Genomic DNA, 21567 nt, shown 5'->3' with positions numbered 1-21567 from the left:
TATCATGTTAAAGAGTTGGTTATTATTTTTTTCAGTATTATAAACATTTGCAATCCATATGGAATATATAATGTATGTCACTTTGTCAAAATATTCAATTAACCACAATAGTCCATTTATTGATCAAGGGAACAAAAGATTATTGGTTATTTGTTTTCATAGAAAGGGATTATATAAATAACAGAGGACCCCCTCCCCGATGTCTTCTAATAATACATTCTTTTTTTTTTTTTTCTGGAAAATGTTCAGACAGTGGGCTCATGAGCCCAATCTTCCTGAACATATGTAGCCATTATCCCAAAATAAGCTTCACTGTGTGTGTCAGGAAATAATGTGAATTTGCCTTGATGCAGGGCTCCTTGCCCAATTCTATTATTTACCACAAGACTCCACAGGAGTGAGATATGTAAATCACATTAACATATACCCTCCATATTTCTGACTAAATGTGATGCTGGGACTATCTTGCCCCAAAGCTGCCATCAAAGGATCATGTTCTGAATCTTTTAGGGACAGATTACAGCACCATCTTAATTCACTCTGATAATATGCAAGTAATTTTGCCATCAGAAAGGGAGTCACTGGGACCAACAATGTATTGTTGGGAGTAAAATGGACCATTGTAGGCTGGATAGCACCTGCCCCTCTTGAGCAATAGATACTTAAAAATACTTTCATCCTCTGTAAGTTTAACAGAAAGGAAGAAAAATCCTTAGGAGCAACCCTGTCAAACTGTGACAATGTGAATGAGAAAATTTTTTTAATTTATAAGAGACAAAAGATGAATCATTTAAATACAAATAATCCTTACTTGTGAGTGATATCCTTGAAAAATTACCTAATTATTTATCCAAAATGAGTAACCCTTTTCAAACGAGTGGCATTTGGAAGGTTTTCTTGTATTTCCCCTGGATTAACAACTATTTATTAAGCAAGCTTTCAAGAAATTACTCTGAACTTAAAGTTTTTGATCCACTGAAAAACCTGGCATATTAAGTGGCATCATTTTTTTCTTTTAAAATATAATTGAATGGTACCTTTACAGTTTTTAGTTCTTTTTAACCCAGGAGAAGCAAAGAGGAAAAGATCAAAGTTTGATCAGTTGAGAAAAGAATATGGAAGCCACTTGTTGCCTGAGGAGACCAGCCTCTTTGCTTCTTATCCACTCATGTATAGATTAGCCTAAAAATACTTGTACAGCAGTCCAATTCTGACTTGTTTAGGTGAGGTATCATTATCATCTTTTAACATTAAGCTCTAGAGAAATAACTGAAATTAATGTCAAGTTGTCTAAGTTTCAGTCCTGACTCCACAACTACCCAGTTGATCTAGTGGCTATTACTTAAAAGCTTTGCTAGCTAACCTGCCCTTTGTTTAAAAGTGATAATAATACCTATACATCCTATTGTAGCAGCTTATTGAAAGAACTGTAATAAAACACTTTGAAAACTCTTATGAGAGAATTAGGGAAGCAATTAGACCCCTGAAAAAAATTGTGCATAATTCTAAACTGCTTTACCGGGAGCCAACCACAAACAAATATTTATAAAGCACTAAATTTTTTAAGAAGAAAATAATGTGGAAGCCCTATATGATAGCAACATCTCTGATGGTGTGGATGTTGATCAAATAACTGCAGTAATTTGTGGGGAGGGGCAGCAAGTAGTTGAAAGGTTAATGAGATGCAGGTAGCCCTTTTCCAACTCTGTGAAAACTGTTCTTCAACCGTGCTTATAACTGCTACAGATAAGTCTACATCTTCACATTTTAAAGGAGAAATGAATTTCAGCTCGTTGGCAGAGGGAACTGGGGGCTAAAGAGACAACAAAAAAAACTGCATTATGCTGGTGAACGTGCCTGAGCTAAGTGCAAACTCTGACATGCCTAAATGTCACCATGGGATGAGATGTTATACACTATCACCCTATGCACTTGCATTATAACTGGATGGACCTTTGACATGATAATCTCCATCGTAGATATATCACAAAGGACATGCTGTTAGCTAACCTCAGTCTTCTATCTCTTTCTCCATCTGTCAGTTATTAGGGGCATGACGTCTATGTAGCAGAACAGTTCTGGCCCTATCTTGAAGGATGAGCAGAGAAAGTAAGCAAACCCTACATTAAGTAAGGCCTTTGCATTTTCTGTTCACCCTCACTCAAACGTTCTTTCCCCTGACAGTCACACTTTCTCTTCTCAAATATTACTTCTTGAGAAGGTGATTGCCTGCCTAGAAAGGCATCGATCCGTCTAAAACAGCATCTCCAATGAGTCTGTCTTCTTCCCTGTTTTCTTTTTCTTAATAGCACATACCACACCCTGACATTGCTTTATATTTGTTTACTTTTTACTGTCTGACCCCTCTACATAACAGCAAGAAATTTTCTGCTTGGGACATCCTGTATCTAATGTGCCCAGAGCTTCAGTCCTTAGCGCATACTAGGGGATGAATCAATACTGGGATTAATTAATGAATGCCAAAATCTAATCATAGGCAACAGAGTTTCTCAAGATTATAAACACAATCTAGCATATCAGTTACAGCATGACCACCTACAATGGATCAGTAACTGTAGGGGTGTTAAGTTGACAAGTAGGATTTGACACTAAAAGTGAAATAAGTCAACAGGGAAAAGAGGAAGCTGATAGCTCCCTGGACTGCAAGAGGTGGAAGGAGGTACGGCACATCCGGGAGAACATGGGAGAACACAATATACAAAGACGAAGCACGACAGCCTTATCAACATCCATTTATTAGCTGTATGGTTGTGGAGAAGTTACTTAACTATTCGGAGCCTCAGATTCCTAATCTATGAAATGGGGGGAAATGATATAATTTCTTTTCCAGATTGGATAGACAACTGGATCGAAAATTACATAACTAAATTATACAGTATCTAGTATCATGGCTGGTATGTTGTGAGCCCTCCATAAATGATAGTTATTACTAATTTTGTTACCATACTACTACTACTACTACCAAGTAGTCTTGAGACAATAATATTTTTTGATTTTCCCATCTGCTGATTTATCTCAGTCTACAGGTCCAAATCAATTTTGCTTTGAGACTAGAAGCTTTTAAGCAGTTTTGAGGTCCCTCTCTGGTATACTTAGCCACAAATAATCTGTACTCTTCTTCTAACCTGAAATTTGGTGAGCCAACGCTGATTCTTGGACTCCTGAATTTTGCTTTAACTCGCAGTTTTTCTTCCTTGTGCTCCAACTTGAGAACATTTTGGCGGGATGGGGCACAGCAAATGCACTAATATGTCAACTCATATTTATTTCTTTACTCACTCTGTTTCAAAAGAAAAGCTCAATAACCACTACAATATCCTTTTATACCTGACATCAAAAAGGTAATCCATTATATAGTATTGTCACATTTCACACATTCATTAAACAATAAACCATGTCATTTTATCTTTATACTGATTCAACTTCTGCTATTAAAAGTAAAGAGTATGGGCACTGACTATGCACGCTGGTGATACTTTCTGTCCTCTTCCCTCAGCTCCATTCTCTTAATTTGTGCACTATGGGTCTGACTCTTGAGAAGAATCACTCAAGCTCCCAAATCATTTCTTTTCCTGTTTGGTCCATCCAATGGGAGGTACTTCTAGGTCTTGGCTGTGTCTTTGCCTGGGTTGCATTCTGACAGTAGTGCTGCCTCTCCTACAGCACCGACTCTCCCTGGGTTTTGGTAACACTGTTCTTTCTCAGTCCTTTGAGCTGAGCGCTCTAGTCCTTTGGCTTTTGGCTGTCACTGTTCCCTGCTGTTTCTTTTTTTTTTTTTTTTTTTTTTTTTTTTTTTTTTTTTTTGCTGTACATGGGCCTCTTACTGTTGTGGCTTCTCCCGTTGCAGAGCACAGGCTCCGGACGCGCAGGCTCAGTGGCCATGGCTCACGGGCCCAGCCGCTCCGCAGCATGTGGGATCCTCCCAGACCGGGGCACGAACCCGTGTCCCCTGCGTCGGCAGGCGGACTCTCAACCACTGCGCCACCAGGGAAGCCCCCTGCTGTTTCTTATCGCTGCCCAATTAAACATTTCAATCTCCCATCTCATGACTGTTGGGAACTTGATTAATATAATGCCATTATACATATTATACAGAACATATATTTCAAACATAATTAAGGTAGGATCACTTATTCATATATTCAACCTGGTACATAATAGATATACAATAAATGCTTTGATTATTTCATAGTCCCTCATTTTGATTTCTTTGACTCCAGACTCCTAAAAATGTTCTTTTTTTTTTTTTTTTTTTTTTTTTTTTAATGCGTTACGCGGGCCTCTCACTGTTGTGGCCTCTCCCGTTGCGGAGGACAGGCTCCGGACGCGCAGGCTCAGCGGCCATGGCTCATGGGCCCAGCCGCTCCGCGGCATGTGGGATCTTCCCAGACCGGGGCACGAACCCGTGTCCCCTGCATCGGCAGGCGGACTCTCAACCACTGCGCCACCAGGGAAGCCCCCTAAAAATGTTCTTAAAGCATTCTAACATCTCTAATTGCTAAAAATAGAACACAGTGTATATGTAATTTGATTAGGTATGATTGGTTAATTGTCACCAAATTCAATGGTATTTTTCCAGTGTTTACCCTCCTTAACTCTGTTTTCTGGAACACACTGTTCCTGGATCCTCTCTTTTTTCCTTCTTGCTATGGATTTCCCTGTTTTTTTATATTCTCCAAATGTAGGTAGTCCCTGAAAACAAGCCTTAAGCTTGTTCTCATTAGTCATTCAACTGGAACTTTCATGCAAATTAATGGCTTGATAGTAATATTTCCTCTATATGAATAATACCTACTGTGGGTGTACCTTCAGCCTTGGCCTCTCTCTGCATTTTCAGCACAACTCTTTTTTGTTTGTTTCAGAACCACTCTTAGATATCCAGAAATGAATGCTAAAGCATTTTTAATGGCTTCAGATTAAAAACTGAACTTAACATTTCCCATCCTAAATATGCTTCTCTTATTTCCATTAATGGAAACTGAATCTTCCTGGATACTGAGAATCAAACCTCATGGTCATCACCAGTGACTGAACTCTCTCTCCCTTTCCCCGCCCAAAATTAGCAGCCACCTCCATGGGCCTTTTTCCATTTCACTTTCTGGTTCCATTCCTTCTTCTCTATTTTCACTGCCCCTGGCCTAAACTAGGACTCTCACCTGAACTATTATAATAACCTAAAATTGTTCTCCCAGAATTTACCTCTTTGATCCATTTCACACATTACTACCAGGTATATCTTCCTAAATAACTAACTAAACATGTTACTTTCCCAGTTAAAAACTTTCAGTGTTTCCCATTTGCCATATAATAATGCATAAATCCTTTAACTTGATATTCAAGGAATTTCATTAAATTATCTCAACAAAATAGTCCATTCTTAATACCAGTGATTTTGTTTTATGATTCTAAGTTAATATACACTAGTCAAGTCAAAATAAACTAGTCAACATAAACCAGTACTTCATATACATTCATTCTTCTCCTAACTCTACGCTTTTGTTCCATCTTTAACTTCTGCTTGAAGCCCTACCCCCCCATCCCCCCACCTTCACATGTCTAAATTCTATCCATCTTAAGGGGCCACCTCAAAAGCCAGCTTCTTTATAAATTCTTCCCTTTACCCACAATTCTTTTCAAGTCCTATGTTCCTGTATGTAAACCTCTCTAGATAAACTTTTAGCTGTCTACATAGAAATACAGAAAACTTCTAGATTCTATGTGGCCTTTCTGAAGGCTGGACACCATTTTAATGGGTTTCATCTGCACCTTTCAAAACATATACGAAATAAGATCAAAATTATATTTTGTAATCATCCACCAAAATGGTTAAATTTCCTACATTTGCATATATAGTGGACCCTTGAACAACACATTGGTCAGGGGCCCTGATTCTTTACACAGTTGAAAATCCAAGTATAACTTATAGCTGGCCCACTGTATCCATGGTTCCTCCATATCAGAAGATTCAACCAACCAACCATGGATCATGTAGTACTATAGTATTTGCTATTGAAAAAAATGTGCATATAAATGAACCCATGTACTTTTTTTTTCCTGTATGAGCTGTTTTAGAACACCTATGTCTTTTGCAGACTTTTTGGTAAATGTAAACTTACCAATCCAGACTTTCCCATTTCTGTCAACACCTGGAGAGAAAGGAATCCCAGGATCCTGTGAGATTAGTCTCTTGTGTGCTCATTCTAACTGGTCATATTAATTCTACTAGGATCAGAAACAGAGAAGTCTCCTAGGCCCTTTGATACTGGCTCTTTTTTTCTTCCTTGTTTGCCGTAGTGATTAATCTGAAGAGAATGGAGGCTGTATTGTCTGGATATTGCGGGAACAAGAGAACATAAACCACTTTTTTTTTTTCATAAACCACTTTTGATATTCCGTGGCTTAATTCCTTCTTCTCACCCTTCTATCTCAAAACGTACTTTGGAAGGGCAACAATAAAGAATAAAATAAAACTAAATTTAAAATTGTTTAGGAGAGATATCTGACCTTAACTTAGTTGTTCACAAGCTCTGAGTTAAGAGAAAGTACATAATCCTTCCCTAGGCACTAAATCACTTCTGCTTTATCCACCAAATGCCATCTTCCTTGAATTCATTGAAAATCCTTGAGAAAAAGGTCTATGTCGAATTCATCTTTGTGGTCCTGTTGACTCTTCTTCTTTGTATGAGTTGTATCCAGTGAATGAGACTGCCTGGGTTTGAATCCTGAAAAATGTAGCAAGTCAATTAAATCTCTAGGAGCCTCAGTTTTCTCATGTGTAAAATTAGGATAATAAAACCTCACAGGGTGGTTGGGAAGATTAAATGAACTAATATACGTGATGTATTGGCATAAAATCTAGCACACTGAAGCAACACTTTTTTAAACAAAGTAGTAAGTGTCTTTTAGGAAATGAATAAAAAAATTCAGAATCCTCTGATGGAACCATTAGTTCTACAAATTGAATGTTAAGTTAGCGATTTTCAGCTGAGATATATGCTATGGTTTTTCTCCTGTCAACTCCTGATCTTTCTTGCAAAACTATTTTAAAATAATCACTTTTGCCAAGATATTGTTCCTGATTCTCTTTGTCTCAAAATGAGCTTCACTTCGGTGACTGTGTGTGTCAGTTGCACTGTAATGGGTAAGTTTTTGAGGGAAGGGGTCATGTTTTACTCCATTTTCTCTCTCGTGCTTAGAACATGTCTGGTACTGGTAAGCTTTTGATAAACTGAAGATTATATTAAAATGGCTGACTGCTTTTGCTTGTGATTATGTACTTATAAATGTAAATAGATACCAGATGTGAATATACCATCAATGGTTATCCAGGGTTGCTGTATGAGAGTGATGCACTAGGTACAACCATTCTCATCGGCAACATCCTAAGTCTAATATAGAGGGGCCCATGTCATACTAGTTGAATACCAAGTTGCTTTTTCTTTTAATTTGAAAATATCCAATAGATACTCTGATTCTGAGAATTCAGAACATCTATTTTTTTGTATACAAATTTCCTAATCATTGCTGATTCTATTGTATTTTATATAAAAGCTAAGCACTTTTTGCTTCTTGTATTATCAAACAAGAATTTAAAAAAATTAAAAACCTAACAAATTTCTCACACAATCTTTTTAAGGTACCAATATTTTGATAGCACTATAAAATAAAATAAATGGAATATAATTGGGGACAGGTAAAATCAGAAAGAGGACTGGTAGTTTCTTAAGATTAATTTTCAATAACCATTATAAAATTTTGCACAAAATACATCTTTTTTTTTTTTTTTTTTTTTGCGGTACTCAGGCCGCTCACTGTTGTGGCCTCTCCCGTTGCGGAGCACAGGCTCCGGACGCGCAGACTCAGTGGCCATGGCTCACGGGACCAGCCGCTCCGCGGCATGTGGGATCTTCCCAGACCGGGGTACGAACCCGTGTCCCCTGCCTCAGCAGGCGGACTCTCAACTACTGCGCCACCAGGGAAGGGAAGCCCTGCAGAAAATACATCTTTAATTGAACTTAGCAACTCTGGGTACAGGAGAGCTTCTCAACGTGTGTTTGTATGTACACATACAGACACACACACAAATGATATTACCTCTATTCCAACTCTGGAATATTTGTGAATTAAAAAAAAAAAAGCATCAGTAGAAGTGACATAAACAAACTTTAGAATTCAGGTAAAGTCTGGATGAGGTTAAATAAAAAAGTTTTTATGGATGGTTTTACATAAAGATAATATAGGGCACGCACACTCAATGGGGGTAATGTCACCCACAAGGGGGCAATAATTGAGTTTGGGGGGCTGCAGAAGTCTTGGATACTACAAAGCTTTGTGCCTCTCCTAAGCTCAATGCAAATGCAATGAAATATTTTACCTTAGTATGTAATTTCTCTAGCAAGGTAGAATTATATTTAATATAATTTTTCTCCCTGGTCAGAGGTGATAATGAAAAACTATAGATGCGTAGAAAATGTTATCATTATAACACCTAAGCATAAGGAGTTTTGCCTATTTTCCAGCGAAATGAAATAAACTGCTTTTAATTTTAAAGCACTTTAGCAACAGTCTTTGACTATAAACAATTAACTCACTAATTACAAATAATGCTTGCCAAATCATTAAAAGACAGAAGAAAAACAAGTATTAAATGTTCCTGCCAGTCTTAAATGTTGTAAATAACAGCAATAAAGCTACATTTACTCATTTTTTAAATAAATTTTTTCAAAAGTGTTGTTTATTTATTTATAGGAATTTACTCAACCTAGCTATTGATATTATATGACCAAAATCATTTATACTGAGTTATGAGGTTTCATTTTATAACCAAACTAAATTAGTTTCCTGGAAAATAAATAAGCAGTTAAAGGAAAAGGTATCATTCCCAATTAGCTAGATTTCTGCTGGTCCATGTTTAATGTCATAATACAATAAAATAATCTGGCAAATGTTGCTGTTTAGGAACTAGCTTCATTATGAAATTCAGGAAAAAGCTGTAGCTCTGCATGTCCTTGGTCCATGTTTAATGTCATAATACAATAAAATAATCTGGCAAATGTTGCTGTTTAGGAACTAGCTTCATTATGAAATTCAGGAAAAAGCTGTAGCTCTGCATGTCCTTAGCATATACTTGATAATTAAAGCCATATGCCTCCATCAGTCTGGAAAGAGTATGAATAAAGGGGGAGAAACAAAGAAACTAGCTTAGGAACCTGTTTGAAATGGATGAATGTACAACTATGTCAAAAACTGTGCTGCACTTCTCTAAGTTTAAATTTAAATTTCCTGGAAATGACTATCATCTTAACTCCTGATAAAATGTTTGTTAAGACAAACATCATCAAGATTCTGTGTTTTAACCTGAGCGACTAAGAGCCAACATCATTTAATGAACATTCCTTCATTCCATAGAACATTGAACTATGTGGTTCAGGGATAATATAAAAAAGGGAAAGAAGACACAGTCTGAGAAACAATTAGCAAATTTTCTAAGTGGAGAGCCAGAACTCATTCTTGTACTTTAAAAAGGGCTTCAGAACACTTTCAACATGTCATACAAATAAGGGCAAATTAACAGAGTAAAAACTGAGTAGATAATCCCAAGGAGACATGGAAAAAGAGTCACTTGGAGTTCATTAAGTAAATCTTACCAAAAGAGGTTATACCTAAGCCAGGTTTTGAAAGACAAGACAAGTGGAACAGTTGAAAAGCAAACAGAAAAACAAACAAACAAAAGAAAAGCAAAGAAAAAGAAAAAGCATGCAAATGCAAAGAAATCCAGAGAGAACAAAAGCTTATGAATGTAAATAAGCAAGATGGGCAGCTATGCTTTCTGGGGGAGAGAAATCCATAGTGGGATTGGTACAATTAAGAAAATCAGGGCCTATGAGAGGACTCAAGAGAGTCAAATGCCCTTCAACACATCAGTTTGATAAAATTAGCCAAACTGAGTCATTGTGCATTTTTGGGTAGAGAGAGAAATGTTTTGATGGGAAGAAAAACAACAAAACAAGAAACACTAGCATCTTAGAAAAGTTTTGTGATGATCAAAATGATTCTAAAATATATTTAGACATATATCCAATAACTTTACTTGCAGACTGAATCATCCTTAACATGGAATTATCCTTACAACTGTAAATGTCAGAATATGCAGTTTATTTTTTTATGCTATTTATACGCCAGCTACTTCCAAAACAGATTTCTGAAGGGCACAGAGTAAAATCATAAACGAACATTAAAATAGTAAATGAGGGTGAGCAAGAATATAGCAGGAACACTTAACTAAGAAAAGCTACTGCCATTAAACACAAAACTGAGCACTAAATTCCTGGTAGCCAAAGCAAAAGCTAAATAAGATGAATTCTCTCATTCCTTTATTTATTTCATCATGAAGCAAATATTTATTGATAACATAACATGTATAAAATTATGGTCAAATATTTTAAAGAAACCCAGTTCATCAGCAGCTAATTTTTTTTTCTAGTTTTTAATTCAAAAAGGAATTTTTTGTTTTGATAATTAAATGAGAGATACCAATTAGCATAAGGAAGGAATGGTGTTCCCTTTTGTCAAAATTACTAAAACTGCAAATGTTCTACTTAGGTCTATTTCTTAAAACAAACGCTAATGAAACTGAGGGCAAAATACTTGTAAATATTATGTAAAGGCAAGGCTTTAAACAATGCAGATATACTCCATTTTAGTAATCTGATATAGGAATTAGGAAGAATGAATGGTGTCCTTTCTAGCAAAATTACAACAGTAAATGTTCTTCTACCTAGGGGTAATAACAAACCCTGATCAAGCTGTGGACAAAATATTTGGTTATATATACATAAAGGCAAATAATGTAGGTAAGCCCTGTTTTGGCAATTTGACGTACTAATTTGGAAGAATGACTGGTGTAGCAGATACTTTTCAGGATATTTACTGAGCCAAAATTGATGTTTCCTTCTCTTTTTTCTTCTTTTCCTTCCCCTTCTTCTCCTTTTTTTAAATGTCTCACCTTACCCCTACCTTCTCCAATATATAGGGGTGGGTTTGGACTTCATGACCATGTGCCATTGGCCACAGTTAATTGGATCAGATACTTTTACTGAGTTTAAGCCATTCCTCTAAACAGAAGGGAGATAAACCAGAGAGCAGTTAAAAGCCATCTTCTACTACTGCTTCTCTTTGGATGTGGTGAAAGATAAGGTGGAGGAAGAGGGGAAGAAAGGGAAGAAAGGGGCAGAGGAGTGAGGGAAGTAGGAGGGAAAAAGAGCTTAGGAAGAGGAGAAGGAAAGGAGGAGAGAGAGAGGAGGAAGAAACATTAGAGAGAGAGAGACAGACACAGAGACAGAGGTAGGCTGCCTGCTTTCCTTCCAATGGGTTTTCAGTACTTGATTCTATTTTCAGAGCTTATTGAGGACTTTTTTTTTTTGCCCTTTTTATGTCTTTCACTATTTTAAAGGAGCTTTTAAAAAGAATATCTTCATAATCACTGCCTCTGCTTTAACACCACTGGAAGAAGAGCAGGGAATGCCTGATCAGGGTAAGCAGCATTTCACCAACACAGTATTCTAGTTCATCCAAATTGCTGCAATCCACTGGGAACATGAAGATGGCAAAAACAGCACTGTCATGCCTAGATGGTGTCCTGGTCTTCTACTCCAGGGGTCTCAAATGCCACATGGTTTGGCCTCAGATTGCTTTGCTTGTGCCGTGATGCCTGGCCAACCTTAGATATTTTTAGCAATCTCTATTTTGCTACCCTTGTGCTTCTGACTTGCTTTCCGTTTTTTTTCTCACAACTGTTCACATCTTATTATTTCTTCCCCTCTCTTTCAAAATTTAGTTATCATTAACCCAAAGTTGTCCGAAGTGCCTAAGGGTCATGGTATGAACTTACAAATTAAATATATTGTTTAAGGTATATAGTAAACGATTCAGTAGATACAAATTGAATACACGCTATATACAATATAATGTACAAGACACATGGGAAGAATTAAAGAGGAAACATCAACAACACACTGTTTATGGTAATTCTTCAAGTGACACGATAACTGAATTTAGCTTATAGCAGTTTCTGTCTACCTGCTTTTCCTAGGACAATTTTGACTCTGCCCAACCAGGTATTTTTTCTAGAACTGGCAGGGTTCTAGAGCTAACGGAGTTGGAATATTCCTTTTCCATGGAATATTAAGGGCAAGTTCCAGTTTGGCTAACTCTGGTATCTACATATATACTGGATTATTTCCCTCTTCTGCTTCTGTTGCAGAAAAATTCAGAATAAAAACTAAGACTTAGATGTATCTCTGTTGTGTATTTGCCATAATGTACAAAAAATGTTTTTAATCTTGTTTATTCAGTGTATACAGCTAAAGCTCTTACTTTATGTTAATTTTAAACATGAATGTGTGTACATATAAACATTTATTCTGAAAATTGTTTCTAATCCTTTAAATGTTAATGTCTTCATTTAAAGACAGAATCCATTCTCTTCTCCATCTACGCTACTCTCTTCAACTACATTTGACTGAAAAGGTTAGGTTACTCTTGCCTGGAAAGCAAGATATCAGAGTCTTGATATGAGTAAATACTCTAGAAATCCAAGGTCACAATATATGTTTCAGCTGAAATCTTCTACAGAGAAAATTAAATTATTAGTATCTTTGCCTGCGTGAGAGATTCCTGCTCTGATCTCCACAGTCTTTCACGTGGAGAGTACTACTCTCAAACACAAAGATATTTAGTCCTTTTATCTGCAAAATGGAGATAATAAAAGTACTTATATCACAGAATTTTTATGAGGATCTAGTGACATGTTTCTATGAAAGTACTCTTCAAGCTCTGAAGCATATTTTAAATGGTACTTATTTACCTAATGCAGTGATGTAGAAGATCTGTCTAACATAGTGTTCCTAAGAGAAGTGGTTAGAAGGTGACATCATACTGATGAGGGGTAATAAAGTGCTCAGTGTTCAATAACATTAGTGTGTGTAGTCCTAAAAGTTCATCATCAAAGACTATAAGGAAGCCCCAAGCTAAACACTATGGGGAATTAAAATGGGTCTTGGACATTGACTTTATTTTCCTAGAGCTTATTTTTGGGCATAAGGCATGAAATACAATGATTAAAGAGAATAATGCATGATCACTCTTAAAGAAATAGCATCACTACTGAAATAAACACCTCAAGATTTCATTTCAGAGGAGTTTCATGGAAGTGAGACATAAACCTAGACTGTGAGGAAATGGTTGGCTTAAACAAACAGAAAAAAATGTGATGAACAATATGAAAGGCACAGAGGGCCCTGTAATCATAAAGGGCTAAGCTGTGAAGGAGAGGTTTTGGGGGAGAAGAAAGCAGAAAACATAAAGCTGGAATCTGATTGGCCTGTACAGAGGAGGATGCTTCTGGGTACTTCATGCTTTGTGATTCTTCCCTCATGATTCCAACCCAGCAAATGGACAAGTGTTAAACAGTATTTTTCGTGGATTCTCTCAGAAAAGTATCTCATCTCTTGCAGCCTAATTGGGCCCTAGAGTGAGGAAAAAATCTCTATGTGTTAAGGTCTCTTGGCCACTGGATCAGAAGCCAGTCATTGAGAGCCAATACCTTGAATGACTGCTGAAGGCATTTGGATTTTATGGCTTCTCATTTTCTACAAAGGCTAGAAATGGTGTGGCCAGGAGGAATTTCCTGCTACTAGAAGAGGTAAGAGGTAGTAAAAGCCAGGCACAGAGAAGGCAAGGGATGTGGCAGGTCTGAAGGACAGAGATGGAGGGAAAATCAGTAGAATTCTGGCAAGTGATTGGTTATCAAATGTCTCAGTGATTTGTAGCCTGGGCATCTAAGGAGAATTGGGGGATCATTAACAGAAAGAGGAAAAACACAAGGAGAGGCTAGTTTAGAGGCAAGGTGATAAGTTGGGTTTTTAGCTGGTTGGTTGGAGTTGCCTGGGAGTGTCTAGCCAGCATTCAGAGATAAAAGGCCTGTGAGATATAGGCTGAAGTGGAATATACAGATCTATACATCATGTACAGAATGTAATATCTAACATAAGGCCTACATGTTAGTGGAAGGGTGAGGAGTGATAAGAAGCTCAAACAGAAGGAGAAAATGCTTTCATTAGCTTTCAAAAACAGGTATGAGGAAGAGAGCAGGGAGAGAGAAGAAAGGTAAGTGATTAAAGAGACCATCAGATTCAGTGATAACACACACAAGTGAATTTTCAGAACACAGTCTCAGACAGGAAGCAGGGAGGAGAGCGAGTGTGTGTTGAGTGAATGGAAGACAAGTAGATCAAGGGAATCTTGAGGGCAAAGGAGAGAAAACAGCAAAAAGGAGAAAAAAGATGGAGACTATGCAAAGATTGGAGGAGCAACTGACAGAAGATGGAGGGTAAGATGCAGTCACTGATCTCAAATGTTATAGAAACTCTTTGTGTTCTGAAACAGGAAGGGAGGAGAAAGGTCGAGAGGAAAACAGAAGAAATTTTGAGGAAAACAGAAGAAATGTTTCAAGAAATTAAGTCAGATGCTCACCAAAGTAGAAAGTAAGACCATTGCTGAGGGGTAAGAAGTCAAGGCTTAAGTGGAAAATCATTAGGGTTCATCTGGCTCAGAAGGGCAGGAATGAACTAGAACAGGAAGAACAGGCAGAAGAGACAGAGTCATAACAAGCGTAAGGAACAGGTGAGTGAGCATGAGGAACTGGGCAGGGTGGATGCTGCAGTCCAAACTGGGCCAACTCCCTACTTCCTAAGCTTTACATTTACACTGCTGGCAGCTCAGAATGATAACTGCTTATAAAATTGCCTTGAAATATCAATAGTTTGTATTTTAAATTAAAATAATGTGTATATATGCAACTGACTTTTTGATATGTGTACTTGACTATGACACTATATGGTAAATAAATTATTATCCATAATAATGGTAATAGTATTAATAATAACAAAGTAGTACGCTCCAAGTACATAGCTTAGACTAATTTTCAGCCAAATTCTAAGAGCTCAGTGCCATTATTACCCCCATTTTACATCTAAAGAGCCCAGAGCTTAGAAAAGTTGACTTGATTTAGATTATACGGAGAGTAAATGGCAGGCCGGAGATGCAAACCCAGGGCCAGATGATCCCACTGTGATATCAAGGACCCTCATTTCTGCTCACTGAGAGAATAGACACATCTCGCAATTGAGAATTGATGTGTACTATGCGAACTCAGGAGGGAGCTGAGTGAAGGTGCTGGAGCTGAGGATGCAGCAGCTGGTGTGAAACAGTCATAATATACAGGATAAATACATAAACAGGCCAACTTATATATTCTTCTCTATGTTTATCCTAATACCAGCCTGACTCACAATAGAGTTAAGAGAAACTGTGTGTGTCCACACAACAGATCAATAAGCCAACCGCTGTATATGGTGACTACCTCCCTTGAAACCAGACATCCGGTGTGAAAGCGTCCTTTGATCACTGGTGGGGATCGCAACAGCCCTGAGGACTCTCACAGCCCTGGACGATCTGCTGGATCGTCATGCCTGAGCCTTGCTGAGAGACAAGAAACATCTTTATCAGAGGAAGTCATTCCAAACCAGGGCTCTTTAAAGAGATTTGCAGAAAATTATTTCAGATTTTGTTGTTGTTTGTTTGCTTTTGGTTTTTTTTTTTTAGTGCCTGGCCCAAAGCCAGTACAGCACCGACTCCTCAGTCTCTAAAATCAGAAAAGAGAGTCATGAGAAAATGATGGCTTACATGCAATTCCATTTGCAAACCCATTTTATTCATCCCTTCAACAATTTTTAGTGAGTGGCTAATACTTGCAAAGTCCTGGGCTAGACAGTGTGATGCTGGCTGTCATGGAATTTCAGACTGCAATTAGCTAAAAATCACACCAAAAAATTACTTATTAATTAAATTTAAAATAAATATAAAAAGCACACAAATAAATGTAACTCCAAACTTAGTTACGTAAATCAGTGGCGTTACTACTCTTAAACAGCATTTTTTTTCCAAAGTAAAAATCAAAAGGATACATCCCTCCTTTTCTAGATGTAATACCTCTCTCCTGCTTCCCATTTCAAGTTAGATCTAATAATGATTGTTAAAGGAAAAGACCTGAAAAAAACATGCGATTTTATAGTCTAAGAATCACATCTCATTTTACCACCTGTCTTTGACAGCCTTCATAGTTTTAAATAACAATTGCAAGTACAGTTGTATTTCTGCACTGGTACAATGGACTGTGTAACAAATTTGAAAACACAGGAACTACTTAAGAGAAATATTTAGATTGTGTCTAATTTAAATAGATAGTCCATTGGGCAAGGACTGTGTCTAATTCTATATTAGGTTCAGCACATTGCAAAATGTTGGCACTCAATAAATGTAAAATAATAACAGTCTTTTCCCCTTTAAAGTATATAATTACATCTACCCCCTACCGTGCACCAAGCTCACTGACAGATCTTTTGTTTATTAAATCCACAGCCCTGAAGGCATACACTGCAGCTTCAATACGAATTGCAGTAAAGTCCTCTCTCCTTTAGGTAAAACTTTAAATATCTACAAATCCATGAAGAACATCTTAATTTAGCCGTCCACCAACTATTTTACTTAACCAAGTGCAGGAAACCTTTTCAAAGTCCCCAAAGTGGAATCCAAACACTAAGTGGAAATGTGTTCTCAAAGTTAGTTTGGAAATATGTCATGGAATAAAATTACTTTTAGCTAATTTGCCATTTCTCTCTCCTAAAGAAACATGTCAAGCTGCTGAGCCAAGCTCTAAGCTTTATGCAGGAAACATTCAATAGGTTCCCATGCTTGTGTTCAAAGTGTGCTATTATCCAAGTAGCCTGAACTGAGGAGAAAAAAAAAAAAAATGACTCATGTACAGCTTTATTCGAGACATTTGCACTACAATGAACTAAGCAAAGCAACAGGTCAAGTTAAAAAATATTGCAAAAAGCAACAGCGGCCGAAGCCCCTTCAAGGGGAATTTTGGACTGGAAAGCCCTTTTGCTTCATTTCATCATTATTTTCTTCTAGTTTCCCGTGTTTGTATTTGAATGCTTGCACTTGAACATTAGTTTCACAATCACCTATTCTACATTTGGTATTGATGAAGTTCAACATATGCTCAGCAATTCACTGCTACTAAAATAAGAAATGCAAATTCAGCTAAGTGCGCTCCAAGTCTAATGTTAAGCTGGGCCCGGGTTCCTTTGTAGTTTTTGTAGAGTATTATCATTAGTAGAGAAGGGTTAATGGCAAAGGCGAATGATTGTTTAAAAATTCACATTACCAAAGTGGATTACATTGCATCTACTGAGGGGATCAACAATGTAAGCCTACACTAAGCCATTATTGCAGAAACAAAGCTTTCATTTTAAGCCTTTGGAAACAAGCATAAAATGGACAAAAGAAAAAATTCTTCTGATGTAAGAACAAGGCAAGCACTACATGCTTTTCATCCTTACTCACTTTTAGAGCCATGATGAATGTGCAAAAAATGGACCATCTCCCCAAAGAACACATCATTAAATTATAACATATCGGCATTTCAGAAAATGCTTCTTCTCTATAGTTAGAAATCCAACAGAAATCCTTTATGTAAACGTCTTTTTCCTTTTGTTGAGAATCAGTCACAACATGGAGAAGTACATTTTTTAGGACTGTCTCACCATTTGTTCTTTTACCTTCTAATGAGAAGGAAAAGAATGATTCTGAAAAATACATTCCCACAGCCAGTGTCATGGTTTACTCTTTGCAGTAGTAATTCATTACAAACAATATTGGTATGTGGTAACTGAATGCTAAAGCACCAGTTACTAACAGGAACAGGGTCTGGTTGGAGGCTACATGTACTTGATAAGTATTATTTTCCACAACAAATTCAGAAGTGCATTACTGATATCACCTTACAGATGTAGAAACTGAGGCTCAGAGTGTAATAATGCTACCCAAAAATATTCACAAGAATTAAAAATGCATGGATACCAATAGGTAAAAAATATGCATAGTAGTTCTAGTAGATTTACTAGAATATATAACAAGATACACATGTAAACATATAAAAATAATATATCTTATTGTTATATTAAATAAATATTTTATGTTATGTAATAATATATGTGTATATTTTGTTAAAGATATATTATATATATTTGATTATATATTAAATAATATATTAAAGATAAACACATGAAAACATGACTATAATAAAAGTCAATGTTTTCACAACGAGAATCCTAAGAATAAAAGTATCTACTAGAACACTTTTTTCTGCTTAGAATTCTGGGCTTAAAGAATGGAAGTTTTATTAGATGGAAGTTTTTTTAGTATGTAAGTGTAACTGAGGCTAGTTAAACTAGAATGTTTAGTCCAGCAAGTATAATGCCCATGGTAGCCATTTTTATAGTATGTCTAAACTGTCGTCTATAGCTTACTGTTTTTTTATACATAAGAAACATCATGCATAAACATATGTAAAAAAACACCTTCAGGGCTTCCCTGGTGGCGCAGTGGTTGAGAGTCCGCCTGCCGATGCAGGGGACACAGGTTCGTGCCTCGGTCTGGGAAGATCCCACATGCCGCAGAGCGGCTAGGCCCGTGAGCCATGGCCGCTGAGCCTGCGCTTCCGGAGCCTGTGCTCCGCAACGGGAGAGGCCACAACAGTGAGAGGCCCGCGTACCGCAAAAAAAAAACCAGAAAAAACCCACCTTCATTGGTCCCTCTGTAAAATCACACCCTTGCTTCACCTCCTTACACTAAGAATATATTTAAGGGTTAGGAATGGAGGGATTTTGATTTTGGAGTAAAAGTTGATAATAAGTATGTAATAAAACCATAATCTATGCTGAAAAGAAAAAAATTAAGTGACATGGAATTGATGACATGTTTATAACCCGCAGAACGGTAAACTCCTTATAGGCAAAAGACCCATGAATAAATCGTTGTTTCCCCCATAAGGCTTAGCAAGCAATAAACCTTGGAATAACTGAGTGAATGAATGCATAAAGTTCATTATGCCTTGCCCAGCTCACATCTTTGGAGACTGGGAGGAAGCTGGAGGGAGATGACTTTACTATGGGCTCTGTTACTATCTATGCTTGGTTCATTCCCACTACCAAAAAAACAGAAGTCCACGCTAAGCAGGAAGGTCATTTCAAGACAAAAGTACCTTCTATGCAAGAGCTCTCAAACGTATTTTTATGTATAAATGTATCATAAATAATAAGTAAATATTGTATATACATATGTAGAGAGAGAAAGAGGGAGATACACATACATATAGGTAGGTGTTAAAAGTCCTCAGTACATTTTACTTAATAAATTATTGAAATATTTACTAAACACCTACTATAATGCAAAGCATTGCAGTAGATTCTGTAACTAACCTCCACACTGATAAGGGATATACCAATTAAACCCTAAATAGACCATTTCTAATAGCTTGAAATTCTAATTTTTCTATTTTGTTTCTTTATTACAACATTATACATGATAATTGTAACAAGTCAAACAATCAGAGAGAAGAAAGTCAAGTGCTGTGACTTTCCATCTCCCATCAACAACCCTCACAGAGGTACGTTTCATATACATTCTTCCCTATCTTTCTTTATGTTCACAAAACATCTTCAAATTTGAAATAACCATGTATATAGAAGTATTAAAACAAAAATGTGATCATAAGTTCATTACAAGCCTCTTGCTTTTCTCACTTAATAATATATCATAGACACCCACTGAGGTCAATGCTGATAGCTCCTATTCATCGTTTTGAATATCTACATAATGCTGCATACTTTGGATTCACCACACTTCATTGAACTACTCCATTATTAATGAAAATTCATGATTTTTTCCAGATTTTTGTTCTCACAAACACTGATGAATAGTTTTGAAGACATATTTCAAATATTAGTATATTTGTGTTGAAATGTCCCTTTATTGAGAGACTTGATTTTTTTCTTAGCTTTTTGTTATTACACATAGTAATGTAGTACAGTGTTGAAAACAGTTTTACATATTTGTACCTTTACTTCTCCAAGATAGATTACTAAAAGTGAAACAGATGAATCAGGGGTAACAGCTGAATCAGGGGTAAATGATCACATTCGTTTTTATTTTATTAGGTAATACAGATCACTTTCCAAAAAAAAAATTATAATTCATATCCCTTTGTAGAAATTTGCTTGTTTTCCCCATACCTTCACATACCAACACTGGATAATATCAATATTTCTCCCTTTTGCCACTTTTGTGAACAAAATACCAGATATTCTTTTATTTGCATTTCCCGTGTTACTGGGGAGTTTGAGCAGGTTTCCATGAATTTATTAGCCATCTGCATTTCTTCTTTTGTGAATTACCTACTAATATCATTTACTCACTTTCCCATATATCCTTTGGCTTTTCGAATCAATTCATAAGACCTCTTTTCACACGAGAAATTTTCTTCTCTCCATTATTTCATGGAAATATGAATATAGTGAGAACCAAGAAAACACATAGTCCAAGTCGCTGGACTGGTTTAAAATAGACATTAGTGACACTGAAAGAAAGTTTGCAATATTCACTATCTAAATTATTACGCTGCACAAGGACTGGGGCCTTTGTTTTGTTAAATCACGTATCTGAAGAATCTAGAACAGAGCCTGGCAAAAAGTAGAAACTCATATACATATCTACATATACATGTATTTAATATACAATTTTTAAAATAAATGTGCATGTATATGTACTAACCTCTAAAACTGTAAAATATTTGTGGGAAGGAAGGTTGTTTGTACTTTGTCATTATGTAGTGTTTCTAATCCTTAGCACATCTTAACATTCATTTAATCCTCAGAGGCACATATTGTTAATTCTGTATTAAGGATGAAAGACTGAGAAAGTTGTCCAAGATAACACAGCCGATAAATAGAGAGCTGGAATATAAATCCAGGCTTTTCTGACGTGGGAGGTGGGTATTTTCCACTATGTCATCCTGCCCATCAGAATGTAATCTGACCTGGGGTTGGCAGAAATATGCTTATCATCTAATTTTTAGCTTTAACTGCCCCAGGACTGAGAAACAACCTAACTAAGATCTACAAACCAAGAACAACATTCTACTTGTAGTCATAATACATAAAATATTTATTTTTGTGACACTAAAAATAGCTGTAAAAACATGGACTCTAAGACACTTAAGCAGTGATGTGGATAAACTTAAAAAGAAAAAAATAGGAGGCAGAAAGCAATAAGAAGGATACTTTCTACAAAAAGCCAAATATTGTGCCAAGAAACTAGAGGAGAATGTGATTAAAGCAGTGCGGTTTACAAACAGTATCTTACAACTAGGTCTAGAAGCACCTATACCAATCATAGAACTGAAGAAGCTCTTAATTATGTCAAATTCTAACACAATCACACAGAGATTGTCAAAGACATATGTTTAACAATAAAAGCATAAAAGTATTTCAGGCTACAAAATAAATTTATAATAACTTGAAATAAGAAAGATGTGAACTTTATCAACCAAGTTTGTGTGTGTGTTTGCATGAGCATGAG

The sequence above is a fragment of the Phocoena sinus genome, chromosome 5 (assembly GCF_008692025.1).
Source record: "Phocoena sinus isolate mPhoSin1 chromosome 5, mPhoSin1.pri, whole genome shotgun sequence".
Classification (NCBI taxonomy): domain Eukaryota; kingdom Metazoa; phylum Chordata; class Mammalia; order Artiodactyla; family Phocoenidae; genus Phocoena; species Phocoena sinus.
This window is presented reverse-complemented; position numbering follows the sequence as displayed.